Below are 23,423 nucleotides of genomic sequence, written 5' to 3'. Positions count from 1 at the left end.
CCAGAAGAAAAACGAGGATGAAAACTATAATTACAAAAGAAAGGTGAAACCAAAGTAGCCGAACTAGCCCGATTATTAAGGGCAAACTCGGCCAACGGCAAGAAAGCCACCCAATCATCCTGATCAGCAGACACAAAGCATCTCAAATAGGTCTCCAAGGTCTGATTAGTTCGCTCAGTTTGGCCATTAGTCTGAGGATGAAACGCCGAAGAAAAAGACAAATCAATGCCCATCCTAGCACAAAAGGCCCGCCAAAACCTAGAGACAAACTGAAAACCTCTTGCAGACACAATATTCTCCGGAATGCAATGCAAACGAACCACATGCTGAAAAAATAATGGAACCAAATCTGAGGAGGAAGGCAACTTAGGCAAAGGTACCAGATGGACCATTTTAGAGAACCGGTCCCAAACAACCCAGATAACAGACATCTTCTGGGAAACAGGAAGATCCGAAATAAAATCCATGGAAATATGCGTCCAGGGCCTCTCAGGGACCGGCAAAGGCAAAAGCAACCCACTAGCGCGGGAACAGCAAGGCTTGGCCCGGGCGCAAGTCCCACAGGACTGCACAAAAGTACGCACATCGCGCGACAAGGAAGGCCACCAAAAGGACCTAGCAACCAAATCTCTGGTACCAAAAATCCCAGGATGACCAGCCATCACTGAACAATGAACCTCAGAAATCACCTTACTTGTCCATCCATCAGGAACAAACAGCTTCCCCACTGGACAGCGGTCAGGCCTATCAGCCTGAAATTCCCGAAGCACCCGCCGCAAATCAGGGGAGATGGCAGAAAGAATCACCCCTTCCTTAAGAATGCCAACCGGCTCAAGGACTCCAGGAGAATCAGGCGAAAAACTCCTAGAGAGGGCATCAGCCTTAACATTCTTAGATCCCGGAAGATACGAGACCACAAAATCAAAACGGGAGAAAAACAGGGACCATCGAGCCTGTCTAGGATTCAGCTGCTTGGCCAACTCGAGGTAAATCAGATTCTTATGATCAGTCAAGACCACAACGCGGTGCTTAGCTCCCTCAAGCCAATGACGCCACTCCTCAAACGCCCACTTCATAGCCAACAACTACCGATTGCCGACATCATAATTGCGTTCTGCAGGCGAAAACTTTCTGGAAAAAAAAGCACACGGTTTCATCAAAGAACCATCAGAATCCCTCTGAGACAAAACGGCCCCTGCCCCAATCTCAGAAGCATCAACCTCAACCTGAAAAGGAAGAGAAACATCCGGCTGACGCAACACAGGGGCAGAAGTAAATCGGCGTTTAAGCTCCCGAAAGGCCTCAACAGCCGCAGAGGACCAATTCGTCACATCAGCGCTTTTCTTTGTCAAATCAGTACGGGGCTTAACCACACTGGAAAAGTTGGCAATGAAACGGCGATAGAAATTAGCAAAGCCCAAAATTTTTTGAAGGCTCTTCACAGATGTGGGTTGAATCCAGTCATGAATAGCTTGGACCTTAACAGGATCCATTTCCATAGACGAGGGAGGAAAAATAAAACCCAAAAAAGAGACCTTCTGAACTCCGAATAGGCACTTAGACCCCTTCACAAATAAAGCATTATCACGAAGGATCTGGAACACCATCCTGACCTGCTTCACATGAGACTCCCAATCATTGGAAAAAATCAAAATATCATCCAAATATACAACCATGAATTTATCAAGATAATTGCAGAAAATATCATGCATGAAGGATTGGAACACAGATGGAGCATTAGAGAGCCCGAATGGCATCACAAGGTATTCAAAATGGCCTTCGGGCGTATTAAATGCAGTTTTCCATTCGTCACCCTGTTTAATACGAACAAGATTATATGCCCCTCGGAGGTCAATCTTAGTAAACCAACTAACCCCCTTAATCTGAGCAAACAAATCAGAAAGCAAAGGCAAGGGGTATTGGAATTTGACCGTGATCTTATTAAGAAGACGATAATCTATACAGGGTCTCAAGGAGCCATCTTCTTAGCAACAAAAAAGAAACCCGCTCCCAATGGTGACGAAGACGGCCGAATATGCCCTTTCTCCAAAGATTCCTTAACATAGCTCCGCATGGCGGCATGCTCTGGCACAGACAGATTGAAAAGTCGGCCCTTAGGGAACTTACAACCAGGAATCAAGTTAATAGCACAATCACAGTCCCTATGTGGAGGAAGAGAACTGGACTTGGGCTCATCAAATACATCCTGGAAATCCGACAAAAACTCAGGGACCTCAGAAGAGGGGGAAGAGGAAATTGACATCAAAGGAACGTCACTATGTACCCCTTGACAACCCCAACTAGTCACAGACATAGTTTTCCAATCCAGCACCGGATTATGTTCCTGTAACCATGGAAAACCCAGTACAACAACATCATGCAGGTTATGCAACACCAGAAAACGGCAATTTTCCTGATGTGCAGGAGCCATGTACATGGTCATCTGCGTCCAGTACTGAGGTTTATCCTTGGCCAATGGTGTAGCATCAATGCACCTCAAAGGAATAGGGCTCTGCAAAGGCTGCAAGGAAAAACCACAGCGCCGGGCGAATTCTAAGTCCATTAAGTTCAGGGCAGCGCCTGAATCCACAAATGCCATGACAGAAAAGGACGACAATGAGCAAATCAGGGTCACAGATAAAAGAAATTTAGGCTGTACAGTACTAATGGTAACACACCTAGCGACCCTCCTAGTACGTTTAGGGCAATCAGAAATAACATGAGCAGAATCACCACAGTAAAAACACAGCCTATTCTGACGTCTGAATTCCTGCCGTTCTTCTGTTCTAGTCAAAATCCTATCACATTGCATAGGTTCAGGACTCTGCTCAGAGGACACTGCCATATGGTGCATAGCTTTGCGCTCGCGCAGACGCCGATCAATCTGAATGGCTAGAGACATAGATTCGCTCAATCCAGTAGGCGTAGGGAAGCCCACCATAACATCTTTAAGGGCTTCAGAAAGACCTTTTCTGAAAATAGCAGCCAGAGCATCCTCATTCCATTTAGTGAGCACAGACCATTTCCTAAATTTCTGGCAGTATAATTCTGCCGCTTCCTGACCATGACACAAGGCCAACAGGGTTTTTTCTGCATGATCCACAGAATTAGGTTCGTCATACAATAATCCGAGCGCTTGAAAAAATGCGTCTACATTCAGCAATGCCGGATCCCTGATTCAAGGGAGAATGCCCAGTCCTGAGGGTCACCACGCAGCAAGGATATGATGATTTTAACTTGCTGAATGGGATCACCAGAAGAACGGGGTTTCAAAGCAAAAAACAATTTGCAGTTATTTTTAAAGTTCAAAAACTTGTATCTGTCCCCAAAAAACAAATCAGGAGTAGGAATTCTAGGCTCCAAAGCCGGAGTCTGAACAACATAATCTTGGATACTCTGTACTCTTGCAGCAAGTTGATCCACCCGAGAAAACAAACCCTGAACATCCATGCCAGAGCATAAATCCTGAACCACCCAGAGATCAAGAGGAAAAAAAAAGACAGAACAGAGCACAGAAAAAAAAGGCTCAGAATTTTTTCCTTCTTTTGAGATGCATTTAATTCATTTTTGGCCACTTGTGCTGTTATGATCTGGTGGTTTAGGAGCAACATGGGACGAGCTCTGAAGGAAGTGGTACCTGTACTGACCGCAGTCCCTAAGCTCAACACAACACTAGAAGTAGCCGTGGGATGCTCCTGACACTCCCTAGGCACCTCGTCACAGCCTGAGAACTAACTACCCCTAAAGATAGAAGCAGGAAAACTATCTTGCCTCAGAGAAAATCCCCAAAGGATAGATAGCCCCCCACAAGTAATGACTGTGAGTGGAGAGGGAAAAGACATACACAGAATGAAACCAGGATGAGCACAGGAGGCCAGTCTAGCTAGATAGGTAGGACAGGATGGAATACTGTGCGGTCAGTATAAAACACTACAAAAAATCCACACAGAGTTTACAAAAATCTCCACACCTGACTAAAGGTGTGGAGGGTAAATCTGCTTCACTGAGCTTCCAGCTACACAGAATTAATTCATACTGACAAACTGGACAAACATAGAAAGCACAGAACGGATAAGTCCACAACCTGTGGACAGAAAAGAGCAAGCAAGGACTTAGCTTTGCTGAACTGGTCAGGATAACAGGGAAATCCAAAGAGATGTGAATCCAACCAGGAACCATTGACAAGTGGCACAAGCTGAAGGAAAGAGCCAGGCTAAATAGCCGAGCAGAATAGACAATCAGTGGAAGCAGCTGCTGACTGCTAAATCCAAGGAGCAGCCATTCCACTTAAAACCACCGGAGGGAGCCCAAGAGCAGAACTCACAAAAGTGCCACTTACAACCACCGGAGGGAGCCCAAGAGTGGAATTCACAACAGGAGAGAGAGAGAGGGGTTCAAAGCTGCAGTGTTTTTCAGGACCATGATCACCTGCGCAATAATCCCTCAGCTGTGATATTTTACATTATCGTGACAGGTAACTTGACTTTATTGTGAGTTCTACTCACCCCCACTTGCTATCTAGCTCGCTGTACCACAGGTGTTTTTTTTGCACTGCCATCCAGCTTCTCCTGACTTCATTTTCTTAAGGTGTAGTGTATATGAACATAAGCGATAGGGGAAGGTTTCTGCTTGGGATCTCACTCTACTAGCCATTATGGAAAGCTTCTGAACATTGGGTCCTGTTCTGGAGGTAATGGCCTGGTAATGTGTAACATGGCTATCCAAGTATTTCTGCTACCAGAGGGAGTTGCATGGATAAAGTATGTCTAGCCACAATTTTCTTCCTTCCATTAAAAGGTGCTGGTTTTCAGAAAACCTCTTTAATTGATTGCCTCCTCTACCAGTGATGTGAAAATAGGTAGAGAACTGTGTAATCAAAGTGTACTATCACGGCAATAAAAGGAACTTAAGCTAAAAAAAAAGTAACCGCTCCTCAAGAAATACTGGTGACTTTTTAGTCTTAATTTTTGGATTTCCATCTGCATTTTTTATTTTTGCAAGGTGAAAGTACATTGAGGGAAATCTGCTGCATCTGGGTGAGTTCTACTCCCCCCCACTCACCAGTCAGCTCTTCTTCTGTCTTGATTTTCTTAAAAACATGAACAAGAGGAGCAGTCGTTCGCTCTAGAGCTCACTCTATTAGCCAGAGTGCAAAACTGCTGAAAGCAGTGGCTCCTGCTGTGAGACTGGAGGACATTGCCTGTTTGTGTACAAAATGAATGCCCGGATCTTCCTGTCACAAGTTCCAACAGTATGGCTTGTTGCAGCATCCAACCTTTCGTTTAGAAGCGTTTGAGTCCCTTCTGCTTAGATTGATGCTATAGGATTTTGTGTGAGGTGAGACTACACTGGGAAATTGCTTCATCTGGGTGAGCTCTACTCACCCCCACTTGCTAGCTATCTTTGGCTCATGCATTTTTCTGCGGCTGCCCAACTTCTCCTGGCTACTTAATTTTTTTTAAATCATTGCCAAGAGGTAAGGGCGCTGTCCACTTGAGATCTCACTTTGTTAGTCATAGTGGAGAGCTTCTGCTCTTTAAGACATGACCTGTCACGTGCGACATTACTGCCTATTCATTTGAATAGCTGCCTGCCTTTACAGTCAAAACATATCACGTTTCCTACTTTTCTTCAAGGGAGTTTACATTGAGAAAACCCCTTTAACGAACTTCCTCCTGCAGCCAAAGGAGTGATGGGAAAATAGATGGTGTGCCATGCTCTATTTCTGTATGATTTCGTCTCCAAAAGGAACTTGAACTCCAGAAGACGTAGCCACTCAACAAACAATAGTAATGACATTTTAGGCTTAATTATAGGATTTCCATTTGCTTCGAGGATTTGTGCGGGGTTAAACTACATTGTGGGATATCTGTTTCATCTGTCTCAGACGCTCGTGTTAGGGAAATCGAAGCAATGGATAAAGTCTCGGAGCCTCGCCGGTGCTCATTAATATTTTATTTAAAGTGGTCCGTGGTTTTCCTGCATAGTCAGTATACGGTAGATGACTAGTACTACGTGGACTGAGCGGTCTTATCTGCCACTAGTCACCCGCTTCAAACGTAGCTTTGGGACATAGAAAAAAAAGCTGTCAGAAATGACAATCTGATCAACCACTGCGTGCACATATAGTGGCATCATCCAGCTGGAACTGTATGGTGATATTTTTCTTTTATACTACTTGGCTGTATGATGGCAACACCATATAGCGGTATTATATGGGCAGCCTATGGTGATATCATTCAAGCACTATATGGCAATGTTACTTATACGCTCTGATTTATTTTTTTAATATTGCATCATCATATGGCAGCATTATATGTCTAGTTTATGGTTATATTAAAACACTGTATGGCGATATAATTATTGCGCCTTATAGCAGTATTATTATTATATGGGCACTGTGTCATGATATTATTTAAGTATTGTGTTATTTTATACCTATATAGCATTAGTATTGCAACAACATACTGTATAGCTATATAATATGAGCACTGTATGGTGATAATATTTATGCACTGTATGTCAGTGTTATTCAGTAACTATATGGCATCAGTCTTACAGCACCATACACCAGTAGTTTATATTCACTGTGTATGGGGATATTATCCTTGTATTCTATATGGATGAATAAAAAGCACCCTATTGCGGTATTATATGGGCACTGTATGATGAATTTATTTAATCACCACACACCATTTAATCACCATTATTATTAGAACACCATATACTATAGCAGTAGTATATAAACACTGTATGAGTACACCACCATATGGCGGTACTCTGTGATAATATTATTTAAGCACTGTATGGCATTTTTTTTTCATTCACTATCTGGCAGCATTATTATAAGACAGTATTGTATGAGCACGATAGTGCTATATTATTTCGGCACTATAACATATTCACTCTATGACATTAGTATTACTAAACCATATAGCAATATTATAAGAGCACTTTATGGCAGTGTTTTAATACATGGGTGTATTATTCAGCACCATTTAGCGCTGTGTGATCATGTGGAAAGCCGACATAGTGGTTTTTGAGGGACCTCAAGCCTGAACACATCCCAGTGATGACCTCTGACGAGATCTGCACCATGTGAAATACTGGATTTTTTTGCCCCCAGTTTATATATAATGTACAGTGGGGGAAATACAATGTGATTTTCTGGATTTTATTTTTGATATTCTATGTCTCAATGTTAAAATGAACCTACCCTTAAAATTATAGACTGTTCATGTCTTTGTCAGTGGGCAAACTTACAAAATCAGCAAGGGATCAAATACTTATTTCCCCCACTGTATACCCCAGCATCATCAATCAAATTTAGCGCTAGTGTGTTTCAGTGCCAGCATTGTGTAGATGGTGGAAGTCCATAAGGCAGCACAGAGTATTTCAGCAGAAGATAGAAGAAATGGGATGACCTAGGTATATATACTCCACAAATGTATCTTCAAAACATTTGTGTAATAAGTCTGCAGTGCAAATAAGTGAACCCCAGCCCATAATGACCACAGTTTATAACCCTGCCGTCACCAACAGACCAAGTAACCATAATACCTACCCTCTCCTAGTGTATTGTCACCCATCCCCTGCAGACTGTGAGCCCTCGCGGCCAGGGTCCTCCCTCCTTATGTACCTGTGTGCCTTGTTTTTTGCTTATGTTTATTGTATTTGTCTATATTTGCCCCCCTTTTCACATGTAAAGCGCCATGGAATAAATGGCGCTATAAAAATGTATAATAATAAAATAATAAATAAGGAGTCTGAGCTCCATAATCTCTCAATCTGTTCCTGGTTATGGACCACTACATCTTTCCTTCCTGTGAAATGATCCTGGCTATGATCCATAGCGTTATCCATCCTCATGTGAGCAGTCAGCCACCGAACCGTAACTGCTGGGAATATAGATGTAGCTGGGGAGTTGTATCTAAAAACTGCAGGGGACTCGAATTTCCTTAAGCTCAGATATATAGTACGGAGACTGCCCTGAACAACCCAGAGTACATAATAATATAAAGTATAAAAAAGCATCAAATAAATACATGTAGAAAACATAATATAATTTAAAAAATATATAAAAATATGTAAAATTGACTAAACAGGAAAATATTGTAAATTAAAGTTTAATCTATATATATGAGGCATCGTGATTACTCGCTAATCCCACCCCCTGCACCATAGCTCCGCCCCCCACATCACCACACACAATCCCGCCCCCCCACATCACCACACATAATCTCGCCCCCCACCACATTACCACACATAATCCCGCCCCCCACCACATTACCACACATAATCCCGCCCCCCACCACATTACCACACAGAATCCCGCCCCCCACCACATTACCAAACATAATCCCGCCCCCCCACCACATTACCACACATAATCCCGCCCCCCACCACATCACCACACATAATCCTGCCCCCCACCACATTACCACACATAATCCCATCCCCACCACATTACCACACATAATCCCGCCCCCACCACATTACCACACATAATCCCATCCCCACCACATTACCACACATAATCTCGCCCCCCACCACATTACCACACATAATCCCGCCCCCCACCACATTACCACACAGAATCCCGCCCCCCACCACATTACCAAACATAATCCCGCCCCCCCACCACATTACCACACATAATCCCGCCCCCCACCACATCACCACACATAATCCTGCCCCCCACCACATTACCACACATAATCCCATCCCCACCACATTACCACACATAATCCCGCCCCCACCACATTACCACACATAATCCTGCCCCCCACCACATTACCACACATAATCCCACCTCCCCACCACATTACCACACATAATCCCGTCCCCACATATTAAATTGTACCTGGTAGAAGTCAAGGAAAGATCTTTGAAAATGACGAAAATGACTTTACATTTAATTGTGTTTACAGATAAATTTTAACTTAATTTATGTTTCGTTATGAAATTTGTTTAGATGCTGGAATGAATAAAAAAATGCACATCTTACTGAATCCAGTTTGTTTTTTATTTTACACTGTAAATAAAATGTATTATTAGTATTATTCAGATTTTTATTGATTATTATTGTTATTAACTTCATTTTCAGTTAATTTACCACCTGCATAAGCGCTATTGAATGTTGTCATTATTTACTTTAGTTTAATCACCAGCAGCGTTAATTAGATAGCAATGAGCGTGCCGAGCGTTAGCTGGCTGGAAACAGCTAGTATAAATATATATAAAAAAGAAAATAATTAAAATGACATAAATTAAAGTATGACAAAGATATATAATAAATATAAACTAAAAGAAATAAATAATCTAACTTAAAGCTCAATATATAAAGGAAAATATATATTAACAAAACATAGAATTGGTAAAAAAAAATTTAAATATAAATTAAAGTTTAATATAAATGTATATAAAAAGAAAATAAGTAAAATAATGTAAATTAATAAAAGTATAACAAAGATATATAAAAATATAAATAAAACGTTTAATATACAAATGAAAATATATATGAATAAGTGTGATATATATACAGGTGGTTCTCACAAAACTAGAATATCACGTGTTTATTTATGTTAATGTTGATTATTATGGCTTACAATCAATGAAAACCCAAAAGTCATTATCTCAGTAGATTAGAATATTTAACAAAAACCACCTGCAAAGGCTTCCTAAGCCTTTAAAAAGGTCCCTTAGTCTGTGTCAGTAGCTCCACAATCATGGGGAAGACTGCTTACTTGACAGATGTCCAGAAGGCAGTCATTGACACATTCCACAAGGAAGGTAAGCCACAAAAGGTCATTGCTAAAGAAGATGGCTGTTCTCTGAGTGCTGTATCCAAGAATATTAATGGAAAGTTGAGTGGAAGGAAAAAATGTGGTAGAAAAAGGTGCACAAGCAAACGGGATAACCACCGCCTTGAAAGGATTGTTAAGAAAAGGCCATTCAAAAATGTGGGGGAGATTCACAAGGAGTGAACTGCTCCTGGAGTCACTGCTTCAAGAGCCACCACACACAGATGTATCCAGGACATGGGTTACAAGTGTCGCATTCCTTGTGTAAGGCCACTCACGACCAATAGACAATGCCAGAAGCGTCTTACCTGGGCCAAGGAGAAAAAGAACTGGACTGTTGATCAGTGGTCAAGGTGTTGTTTTCAGATGAAAGTAAATTTTGCACTTCATTTGGAAATGAAGGTCCCAGAGTCTGGAGGAAGAGTGGAGAGGCCACAATCCAAGCTGCTTGAGGTCTGTGTGAAGTTTCCACAATCAGTGATGGTTTGTGGAGCCATGTCATCTGCTGGTGTAGGTCCACTGTGTTTTATCAAGACCAAAGTCAGTGCAGCCGTGTACTAGGAAATTTTAGAGCACTTCATGCTTCCCTCTGCCGACAAGCTTTTTGGGAATGGAAATTTCATTCTCCAGCAGGACTTGGCACCTGTCCACACTGCCAAAAGTACCAATACCTGGTTTATAAACAACAGTATCACTGTGCTTGATTGGCCAGCAAACTCGCCTGACCTTAACCCCATAAAGAATCTATGGGGTATTGTCAAGAAGAAGATGAGAGACACCAGACCCAACAATGCAGACGAGCTGAAGGCTGCTATCAAAGCAACCTGGGCTTCCATAACACCTCAGGAGTGCCACAAGCTGATCGCCTCCATGTCACACCGCATTGATTCAGTAACTGATGGAAAAGAAGCCCCGACCAAGTATTGAGTGCATTTACTGAACATACTGTACATTTCCGCTGGCCAACATTTTGGATTTTAAAATCCCTTTTCAAGCTGGTGTTACAAAGTATTCTAATTTACTGAGATAATGACTTTTGGGTTTTCATCGGCTGTAAGCCATAATCATCAACATTAACAGAAAGAAACACTTGAAATACATCACTCTGTTTGTAATGACTCTATATAATATAGGAGTTTCACTTTTTGAATTGAAGAACTGAAATAAATTAACATTTTGATGATATTCTAATTTTGTGAGAACCACCTTTGTGTGTATGTATATATAGCTCTGGCTGAAAATAAGAGACCACTGCAAAATTTTCAGTTTGTCTGATTTTTCTCTTTATAGGCATATTTTTTTTAGTAAAATGTAAATTGTTCTTTTATTCTATAAACTACTGACATGTTTCAGAATTTCCAAGCAATACATTTTGTACCGTATATACTTGAGTGTAAGCCAACCCCCCTAATTTTGCCACAAAAAAACTGGGAAATCTTATTGACTCGAATATAAGGGTGGTAAATGCAGCAGCTACCGGTAAATGTCAAAATTAAAAATAGATACCAATAAAAGTAAAATTAATTGAGACATCAGTAGTTTAAGTGTTTTTGAATATCCATATTGAATCAGGAGCCCCATATAATGCTCCATACAGTTTATGATGGGCCCCATAAGATGCTCCATACAGACATTTGCCCCATATAATGCTGCACAAATGCTGATTATGGCCCCATAAGAAGCTCCATAGAGATATTTGCCCCCCATAAAATGCTGCACATGACCCCATAAGATGCTCCATAGAAATATTTTCCCCATATAATGCTGCACATGGCCCCACAAGATGCTCCATAGAGATATTTGCCCCATATAATGCTGAACATGGCCCCAAAAGATGCTCCATAGAGATATTTGCCCCATATAATGCTGAACATGGCCCCATAAGATGCTCCATAGAGATATTTGCCCCATATAATGCTGCACATGGCCCCATAAGATGCTCCATACAGATATTTGCCCCATATAATGCTGAACATGGCCCCATAAGAAGCTCCATAGAAATATTTGCCCCATATAACGTTGCTAACGTTGCACATGGCCCCATAAGATGTTCCATAGAGATATTTGCCCCATTTAACGCTGCACATGGCGCCATAAGATGTTCCATACAGATATTTGCCCCATATAATGCTGCACATGGCCCCATAAGATGTTCCATACAGATATTTGCCCCATATAATGCTGCACACGGCCCCATAAGATGCTAAATAGAGATATTTGCCCCATATGCTGTTGCTGCGATTAAAATAAAAATAAAAAAATGACATACTCACCTCTTGTCACTCAGGCCCCCGGCACTTGCTATATTCACCTGTCCTCCGTTCCACCACCGAGCGCCGCTAGATCTTCCGCTCACTAATCGCGTCATCGCGCCCTCTGACCTGAGCGTCACTGCAGAGGACGCTGAAGACACAGCGGCGCCGACGGTGGAACAGGGGACAGGTGAATATCGCGCACTGCCCCCGTCATACTCACCTGCTCCTGGCGCGGTCCCTGGACGTCCCTGGTTCTCCGGGCGCTGACTGCTTCTTCCTGTATTGAGCGGTCACCGTTACCGCTCATTACAGTAATGAATATGCAGCTCCACCCCTATGGGAGTGGAGTCGGGTCTATATTCATTACTGTAATGAGCGGTACCATGTGACCGCTCAACAGAGGAAGAAGCTACTGATGCCCGGAGAACCAGGGACGTGCAGGGACCGCGCCAGGAGCAGGTGAGTATTATTAGACAGCTCCGCTCCCCCTCCCCTGCCGACCCCTGGGAATGACTCGAGTATAAGCCGAGAGGGGCAATTTCAGCCTAAAAAAAATGGGCTGAAATTCGCGACTTATGCTCGAGTATATACGGTATTTTTTTTCTGACAAAGAAAAATGGTCAAAATTAACCGCACCCCCCCCCCCCCCAGTGCTTTCAGACCCCAAGTAATGGAGATAAAACAAGTTTATAATCATTTAGAAACAACAATACTAATGTTTTAACTCAGGAAGAGTTCAGAAATCAATATTTTGTGGAATAACCATGATTTTAAATCACAGCTTTCATGCGTCTTGGCATGGTTACCACCAGTCTTTCACACTGCTTGTGGGGCACAAATGTAAGCAGTTCTTCATTGTTTGATGACTTGTGACTATCCTTCATCCTCTTGATTACATTCCAGAGGTTTTCAGTGGGGTTCAGGTCTGGAGATTGGGCTGCCCATGACAGGGTTTTGATGTGGTGGTCTCTTAATTTTTAATTTAAATATGAAAATAAAATATACATTAAAGTGTGATCAAAATATATACAAAGGAAAATAAATATAAATATACACATTAATTAAATTCTAATAAAAATTCTGTAGGTTTAAATGGTAGTGTAATTTCAGGTGACTTTCCGAATAACGCTATTTCTGGTCATTATGACTTGTCTCCTGCAATGTCAGCAGTTTTCTCCTCTGCAGGAACGATTTTTTTTTTCAATTGTCTCTGAGGTAGTGGGTGGAGAAGAGCTGCTATAAGGTGCACACAGACATGAGGGATTCTTGCTCTCCTGTCTCTATTTAGTACATGTTCAGAAGCAGGACGACATTATACAGCAGTACTAAGCAGTGTAGCTGTTCAACCAGCTCTGGATGAGATAAAAGCACTTATCAGAAGGCAGCAGCACAGACTGTGTGTGTGTGTCTGTGTCTCTTTCTCACTCTGCTCCCCCTCCCTTCTCCATAGACTTCAATAAGTAGCTGTAATCTGATCCCTCAGCAAACTGTCCATCTGTCTTGCTTTGACCAAAATGGATTTTAGTCATTTTTCAGAGTGAATGGTGAGCTTAGGAGGTAGGGAAGAGGCGAAGTGTCTCATAAGTGGAAAAAGAAACATGAATGGAGAACTCATCATTCTGAAGTCCAGGACAACATGATAATTTAGTTACTTGTCTGTACCAGTGATTTTATCAAGTCTTCTTGAAAACCCTGTTAGCATCCTTGTACTGTCAAGAAGAATATAAGCCACATTCAGAAGCCCGGAGCGGTGCAATTTGCTGACTTCATCTCCCAGGCTGATATTAAATGGCACATGACATCCAAAGTCTTCCAAAATGCGTCAGTATAAGGAAGGAGCGAACGCTTCACTTCTCCCACCGCTCCCTGAAGACGCTGTAATGGCCTCGCAAGGTTACAGCAGCCCAGCTCTGATATACAATGGTAGCGGGAACATCGCGGGCTTGTCCTGAAGGTGCGGCTCCCTGATTAATGTCCCCCATCATGGTGACCCAGGCATGACTGCAAGACAAGAGGCGCTCTACCATTAAGATGCATGTCACGTCCCCGCGCCGGCCCGCTGTATAAATGCCGCGCAGCCGATCTTACGTCATCCGCCCGGAGCGGCATTATATTGTGGGGAAGCTCAGGCACGTGGACCATTCACAGCCCTCAATTACCTTTTCTCTGGCCCCCGAGCAGATTGCCGGGACCGCAGTGCTTGGGCCGGCAGCTGTGTTTTGCCAGCCGCCGACCCTTTATCTCTTCTTGCTCTGTTTGCACACGCACGCAGTGCTCACTACTGAATACTGAAGAGCATGCAATGAAAGATTACGTCCCAACGCCAGTGCCAGAGTCAGGATGTACTTTGTGGGTGGAGTTAGCACACTATTTGTGCGGGCCCTGAAGAATGGAATAAATATTCAAAGGACCCTTGACAGAAAACGCTTGTTATAGAGAAAGTGACCAACAGCGGGAAGCTGCGGTTTTAAAGAAATAAAGCCTATTAGGCACAATATGAATATACTTTACAAGAGCTCTGCTTGCTCTAAGTGAATGGAAGCAATAAAAAAATCCCCAGCGTGAATGGTGCGGTAGTGAGCATGTGCGACCACTGCTGCATTCACTTTCTACAAGAATGATGGTCGCACATGCTCACTACTGCTCTATTCCCCAGCAGCTAATCCCCAGAAATGTTATTTTTGTGGGACAACTCTGCAATTGGACTCAGATAAATGTCCATCCATCGGGTACCATAATGGTTAGGCTTTGGCGCAGCAGTCTCTATAAATATCTGATTCCCGTGCGTCGTACGCACTGTTACACGCAGACCTCTCGCCTCACTCGCTGCTGTGCCTCTAAGAATAGATCACTAGCACAATCCTGACAGCAAAATGATTCAAGGAGGAACAGCATGCGGCCTGCCCTGCGATAACACTTGTGTATCTTGCTAACACAACACATATTGTGCGTTACAAAAATACATGAGCGCATAGCATGATGTGATCAGAAAAACGAGAAGAGGAATATTTGTATTATATAAACAGTACATAAAGCACAGACACAAAGGGCACTGGTTGTTCTGCCATCCTGCCGTTCCCCCATTACAGAACCACATAGTACAAATAGTACATATGATACATACTTACGGTATATACTGTAGGTGTACATGCATGCAGCTTCCAAATAATATTACCATAGAATAAACACAAATGCTGCCATACAATACCTTCCTAATACTGCCATATAGAGCCCAAATAATACAGCCCTACAGCTTCCACATAATAGTGACAAACAATGCCCACCTAATACAGACCTACAACTCCCAAATACTGTCATACAGTTCCTAAATGATACAGCCCTGTAGCTTCCAAACAATACAGCTCTACAGCTCCCAAATAATACTGCCGTAGAGTGCCCAAATAGTACAGCCCTACAGCTCCCAAATAATACTGCCATACACATAATGTGGCCCTATAGCACCCAAATAATACTGCCATACAGATCCCAAATACTGTCAAACAGTGCCCATATAAAATGCCCTGCAGCTCACATATAACACTGCCCTAGGTAATACAGCCCTACAGCTCCCAAATAATACTGCCACACGGTGCCCACAAGATACTGCCCTACAGTTCCAAATAATACTACATACAGTGATCACATAATACACTCATAATCACATAAGTGATATCTGTAATTTGTATGTAACCTCTTTTCATGTACAGCACCATGGAATCAATGGTGCTATACAAATAATATACAAATAAATAAATAATAATAATAAATACAGCCCTACAGCTCCCAAATAATAGAGCCCAACAGCTTCCAAATAAGATTGCCATATAGTGCCCACATAATACAGACCTGCAGCTCCCTCCAAAATAATACTGCTATAGTGTGCCCACTTGATAGAGCTCTATAACTCACAAATACTTCCATACAGTGCCTGATTAACATAGTCCAATAGCTCCCAAATAATACTGCAAGTGCTTATTTGACACAGCCCTACAGATTACAATTACTGCCATACAGTTCCTACATAATACAAACCTATAGCTCCCAAATAATACTGCCATACTGTGCCCACATAATATAAACATGCAGCCTCCAAATACTGCCATACAGCGTCCATATAGTACAGACCTACAGTTCCCAAATAATACTGCCATACAGTGCCCACATAAAATAGCTCTACAGCTCAAAAACAATACTGTCATATAGTGCCAACATAATACAGCCCTATAGCTAACAAGCATTACTACCATACAGTGCCTATATAATACAGCTCCCAAAAAGTACAGCCCTAGAGCTTCTAAATATTGCCATACAGTGCCCATATAATACAGCTCTACAGCTCCCAAAAAGTACAGCCCTAGAACTTTTAAATATTGCCATACAGTGCCCACATAATACAGACCTGTAGTGCCCAAATAAAACTGCCCTACAGCTCTCAAATGATAGTACCTAGATAATAAAGCCATACAGCACAAAATAATGCTGCCATATAGTGTTCACATAATACTGCCATACAGCACATAATTAATGCTGCCGTACAGTAATTACATGAAACATACCTACAGCTCCTAAATAATACTGCCATACAGTGACAAAATAATACAGCCCTAGCACTCTCAAATAATACTGCCACACAGTGCCCACATAATAAAGCCCTACAGCTCCCAAATAATACTGCCATACAGTCCCCACATAATACAGTTCCCAAATAATATTACCATAGAGTGCCCACATAATATAGATCTGCAGCTTCCAAATAATACTTCCATATAGTGCCCACATAATACAGACCTACAGCTTCCAAATAGTACTGCTGTACAGTGCCCACATTATACAACCCTAAAGCTTCCAAATAATACTGCTATACAATGCCTACAGCTTCCAAATAATACTGCTATACAATGCCCACATAATGCAGACCCATAGCTTCCAAATAATACTGCCATACAGTGCTCATATAATACAGTTCTACGGCTCCCACATGATACGCCCTACAGCTCACAAATAGTGCCTACATAATAAAGCCATAATAGAGCCATACAGCACAAAAATAATGCTACCACACAGTGATTACATGATACAGCCCCACAGCTCCCAAATTATACTGCCATACAGTGCCCACATGATACAGCCCTTCAGCTCACAAATATTTTTGCCAGATACAGTGACCACTTAATGCAACCCTACAGCTCACAAATAATACTTTCATGCAGTGCCCAGGTAGTACAGCCCTACAGCTCACAAATAATACTGCCATACAATGACCATATAATAAATCCCTACAGCTCACAAATAATTCTGCCATACAGTGACCATATAATATATCCCTACAGCTCACAAATAATTCTGCTGTACAGTGACCACATGATACACCCCTACAGCTCACAAATAATACTGCCATACAGTAGCCGCATAATAAAGCCCTACAGCTCACAAATAATACTGCCATACAGTGCCCATATAATAAAGCCCTTCAGCTCCCAAATAGTACTGCCATACAGTGACCACATGATACAGCCATGCAGCTCAAAATTCTGCCATAAAGTGACCACATAATAGAGATCACAAAAAATACTGACATAGTGCCCATATAATATATCCCTCCAGCTCACAAATAGCATTGTAACACAGTACCCAAATAATGCTGTTGTACAGTCCTCAAATAGTACCACCATACAAATTGCAAATAATACTGCTATACATTGCCCACATATTGCTGCCTTAGAGTTCCTAAATAATACTGTAATATAATGTGCCATACAAGCCCAAAATAATACAGTGACACAAATTCTAGACAATATTGTCATACAGTGACTATATTATACTGCCACATAGTTTGCAAATGTTACTACCATTCCCAAAACTGTACAGCGGCCAAAGAATACGGTCATTCAGTGCATACATAATGCTACCAAATGGCTCCCGAACACTGCTACCATACAATTCCCAAATGCTACTGCTAGGCCGGTTGGATTTCCTAGTGTATCCCTCTTGTCTATTGGGGGTTCGGTTCACTGTTGACAGAGAGAGGCCCACAGTTGCACTACTGGCAGTAGTACTGGAAGCTCCATACATCTGACTGTGCCAATAATGTTATATCAAACATCTTTACACCCTGACAAGCGCTCCCGATGTATTTCTCACTCCGGCAGCAGGTGAGATGCTCACTAATATATGCATATGACTACTGAGGAGGGGGTAGGGATTAGCGTGTTTAGCATAGTTTACAGGCACCGTTATTTCTGGATTGCCCACGTGACTTACGCCATATGTAATGGGCGGCGGATCAGTCTTACTAACACCCCATCACCAACTACATACGGCGCATAGGTTGTTTACAGCGGCATACCCAAACACAGTCTCTGAGGACTGTATGCCCATCTGATACCTATAGTGACACCATGGCGGGTGAGGGGCCTGATACAGGCTTTGCATAAGGGTGCAGAAACATCTGAGGAAGAGCGACGACTCTGAGAAACAAATATGGCGAAAATACGACAACATTGAAATCACTATGATATAATGAAGGGTAAAAAGCAGGGTGAGATGGCGGACTTTAAGGGGAAAGGTGCCATGAGTGTAAGTTCTTGGGAAGGAGTACAAGCCTATTTAGCCTGGGCCTGTGACAGGTGACCAGGACTCTGACTGGATATGAAGAAACGAAAGATTTATTATCCCAAATCAGAAAACGTTTCGGTCCCACAGCTGGACCTTCATCAGTAACGTTTACTGGGACAATGCATAGATTCAAGTGGCCATATGGCCTGCCCGGAGGTTACTACCAATATAGTATTGGATACCCAGAAATAGAAGTTACAGCCTATATAGGTGCTGTCATCGCAGCGTCCACCGCTGTTCAGCGGTGGATTTGGAATAATAAATCTTTCGTTTCTTCACACCACAAAGTTGAGTGCCGGGTTTTGTATTATTTGCTGATTACGTATGATGGCAACTCAGGCTCTGACCGGAGACAGAGCGTATGACGTCATCTTGGGCTCTGCCCGGAGACAGTGTGTATGACGGCATCTCGGGCTCTGACCGGAGACAGTGTGTATGACGCCATCTCGGGCTCTGCCCGGAGACAGTGTGTATGACGGCATCTCGGGCTCTGACCGGAGACAGTGTGTATGATGGCATCTCGGGCTCTGACTGGAGACAGTGTGTATGACGCCATCTCGGGCTCTGCCCGGAGACAGTGTGTATGACGGCATCTCGGGCTCTGACCGGAGACAGTGTGTATGACGGCATCTCGGGCCCTGACCGTAGACCGAGCGTATGACGGCATCTCGGGCTCTGACCAGAGACAACGTATGATGGCATCTCGGGCTCTGACCGGAGACAGTGCATGTGACATCATCTCGGGCTCTGACTGGAGAGCGAACGTATGACGGCATCTCGGGCTCTGACCGGAGACAGTGTGTATGATGGCATCTCGGGCTCTGACTGGAGACAGTGTGTATGACGCCATCTCGGGCTCTGCCCGGAGACAGTGTGTATGACGGCATCTCGGGCTCTGACCGGAGACAGTGTGTATGACGGCATCTCGGGCCCTGACCGTAGACCGAGCGTATGACGGCATCTCGGGCTCTGACCAGAGACAACGTATGATGGCATCTCGGGCTCTGACCGGAGACAGTGCATGTGACATCATCTCGGGCTCTGACTGGAGAGCGAACGTATGACGGCATCTCGGGCTCTGACCGGAGACAGTGTGTATGATGGCATCTTGGGCTCTGATCAGAGACAACTTATGAAGGCATCTTGGGCTCTAACTGGAGACAACGTATGATGGCATCTCAGGCTCTGACCAGAGACAACGTATGATGGCATCTCGGGCTCTGACCAGAGACAATGTATGACGGCATCTCGGGCTCTGACCGGAGACAGTGTGTATGATGGCATCTTGGGCTCTGATCAGAGACAACGTATGAAGGCATCTTGGGCTCTGACTGGAGACAACGTATGACGGCATCTTGGGCTCTGACCAGAGACAACATATGAAGGCATCTCGGGCTCTGACTGGAGACCGAGCGTATGACGGCATCTCGGGCTCTGACCAGAGACAACGTATGATGGCATCTCGGGCTCTGACCGGAGACAGTGCATGTGACATCATCTCGGGCTCTGACTGGAGAGCGAACATATGACGGCATCTCGGGCTCTGACCGGAGACAGTGTGTATGATGGCATCTTGGGCTCTGATCAGAGACAACTTATGAAGGCATCTTGGGCTCTAACTGGAGACAACGTATGATGGCATCTCAGGCTCTGACCAGAGACAACGTATGATGGCATCTCGGGCTCTGACCAGAGACAATGTATGACGGCATCTCGGGCTCTGACCGGAGACAGTGTGTATGATGGCATCTTGGGCTCTGATCAGAGACAACGTATGAAGGCATCTTGGGCTCTGACTGGAGACAACGTATGACGGCATCTTGGGCTCTGACCAGAGACAACGTATGAAGGCATCTCGGGCTCTGACTGGAGACCAAGTGTATGACGGCATCTGGGGCCCCCGACGGCATAATAGGCTTCTGACTGGATATTAGGGAATGCAGACCTTGCTGACAAACCAGTGCTATGGGGCACAGATATGTCTGCAGCCTTCAGAGCCAACTATTGTACATATATGAAGCCATGACCCCGGGTGGGATTTATTTTAGGAAGGAAATTAAAATCACAAATTGTTATACGTGGCTGACAAGACAGAACATTGCAAGAAAACCTCCCAGCACAGATGACATCCCATAAATGGTGGGTCTATACACCTGCCTCACAGGATGTGCCGGGTCAGACCCTATAAATGCTGGCCATACGCATGCACTATATATCACATGGGTGTTTTTCTCAATCATGCGAATGATGTTTCTGTCAATGGCGCGACAGGAGGCTGATTAGATTCTCACATCTGTCGCGGTTTTATTTATAAAGATCTTACAGTAACTTATATCACACCCCGGGCAGTGGAAACACAGAGCATTACAGCATGCTGCGGCGTCCTCACCCCGAGCATCAAGGGGAAGGAAATTCCCAAAGCCAGCGACGGAGGCGGCTCGTTGCTACAAGACAAGCCATTAACAGCCGCGGTGTACCTGCACTACTGGGTCCGACAAAGCCAAGGTCATCCTGGATTATACAGGGCTGACAAGAGTGACAGAGAGATGTGGGATAGATATTTTTTCTTAGCACAAATGGCACATGGGCCGATTAAAAACCAATTCTTCTACTCCCAATATAAGGAATCACTGCCTCTTTTTGTTTCTTTCTACATAGATGATAAATAAATATATACAGTATATATACACAAACACACACATCATAGATATTACACATCAGTAATAATATGTGCTCCCAGGATTAGAGGATAGATAATGACTATTCACACTGAGTTAACCCTTTCCTATCCTGCTACCGCTACACATCAGTGATGTAGATTATTCAGCAGCCATTCACCCAAGGTTACGTGACCACCTCAGTCCACCCTATACATGGACAGTGAATGTCATCAGGACGGTCAGCCTCGTGCCCTCCAGTATTACTCAGTTGTGCCCCCTGGCAGCTTTCTCCCCATCCTCCATCCTCACTCTGAGGCAACCTTATCTCATCCTCCCTTCGGGGCAGATTTCCCCCCATCTTCGCTCTGTGGCAACTTTATCCCATCCTCCATTTGGGGCAGCTTCTCCCCCATCCTCCCTTGGGGCAGATTTCCCTCAATTCGGACCAACTATCCACCACCATCCTCCCTTTGAAGTAGCTCACGCTGCCCCCCACCACCACCACCACCGTCCTCCTTTCATCCTCTGTTGGGGGCAGATTACACCACCATCATCCCTTCAGGGCAGCTTTCCCCCACCATCCTCCATTTGTAGTAGCTCACCCCCACCATCCTCCTTTTGGGGTAGCTCCCATCCTCCATTTATGGTAGCTCACCTCCCCATTAGGGTAGCTTCCCCCCATCCTCCTTTCTGGGCAGCTTCACCCCCGACACCCTCTCTTTAGGGCAGCTTCCCCCATCCTCCCTTCAGGGCAGCCCCCCTTCATCCTCCCTTTGGAGCAATTCGCCCCCCACCATCCTCCATTCCTGGGGTTCGGTCGGGGTTATATTAGATGTTGGCAGCTTTACGTTCCAAGGTCATAGTGTTGTGTATAGCGGAGGAGCTAATGCACCAGGACGATGCCAGCCCCTGCACCCTGGGCCATGCCAAAGGCATATGTGCTGCCCACTATGCCGACCACCAAATGCCGTTACATAGATGTACATATTTAGATGAGTGGGAGGGGGGCAAGGGCAAAATGGCACCACCAATGGCAAGGGTTTAAATATACGGTTAAAATGCACAGTTGTCTTTACCTTGTGTCCAGCGTGCCAGGCTGTGGCGGTGGGTGTGGGTGCCAGTGCCTCTGTGGGAGGACACAGGAGGGATGGGGATGCTGAGGCTCTGGGTACCAGATTGAGAGCTGCTCTTACAACAGAGCATCGGGTTAAACCACTCTGCACCGTCAAATAGGGGGGAGAGCGAAGAGGAGTAAATGATACCCTCCCTCTCAGCCTCTCAGCAGGCGGCAGGGCATGCCATCTGAGCTGTCCTCCACACTCAATCGGGTCAGGGTGGGAGGAGGGCAGGACACCGCAGCTGTACCACCTGCAGGCAGGTGCGGGCCTCGCTGTGCCCCCTAGCCCTCATTGAAATGCACTGAAGTAGCTGAACCTGACAAATTGTGTGTTATTATTAGTGTGACTGCTGCATGGAGGGAAGGGGCGCAGGAGGCACAGAGGAGGAGAAGGAGGGTGCAGATGCCATAAGGAGGAAGAAAGGGAGGCAAAGGGCAAAAGGAGACATAGGCCATAACCTGAGGGTACACGTCACTGACCTGAATGTCATATGCAGGGGCCACCCATAATAGTGAGCCTGGGACAGACGCCCCCGAGCATAGACGCCCCCATAACACTGTACAGTCACAGACGCCCCTAAAACACTGTACAGTCACAGACGCCCCCATAACACTGTAAAGTCACAGATGCCCCTATAACACTGTACAGTCACAGACGCCCCCATAACACTGTACAGTCACAGACGCCCCCATAACACTGTACAGTCACAGACGCCCCTATAACACTGTACGGTCACAGACGCCCCTATAACAATATACAGTCACAGATGCCCCTATAACACTGTACAGTCACAGACGCCCCCATAACACTGTAAAGTCACAGATGCCCCTATAACACTGTACAGTCACAGACGCCCCCATAACACTGTACAGTCACAGACGCCCCCATAACACTGTACAGTCACAGACGCCCCTATAACACTGTACGGTCACAGACGCCCCTATAACAATATACAGTCACAGATGCCCCTAT

General features: G+C 44.3%; 1 protein-coding gene across 1 annotated transcript in view; it reads right to left on the bottom strand.

The window, feature by feature from the left end:
* Positions 1-22,552, bottom strand: part of SV2A (synaptic vesicle glycoprotein 2A) — a 185,574-nt gene extending 163,022 nt beyond the window's left edge. The window contains exon 1 of the mRNA XM_069728698.1: positions 22,410-22,552. The gene's annotated coding sequence lies outside the window, so the exon portion shown is untranslated. The remainder of the gene's footprint in view (positions 1-22,409) is intronic.
* Between the last annotated feature and the right edge of the window lie 871 nt (positions 22,553-23,423).

The sequence above is a fragment of the Ranitomeya imitator genome, chromosome 1 (assembly GCF_032444005.1).
Source record: "Ranitomeya imitator isolate aRanImi1 chromosome 1, aRanImi1.pri, whole genome shotgun sequence".
In the NCBI taxonomy this organism is placed as follows: domain Eukaryota; kingdom Metazoa; phylum Chordata; class Amphibia; order Anura; family Dendrobatidae; genus Ranitomeya; species Ranitomeya imitator.
Note: the sequence above shows the minus strand (reverse complement) of the source record. Positions and strands in the feature narration are given on the sequence as shown.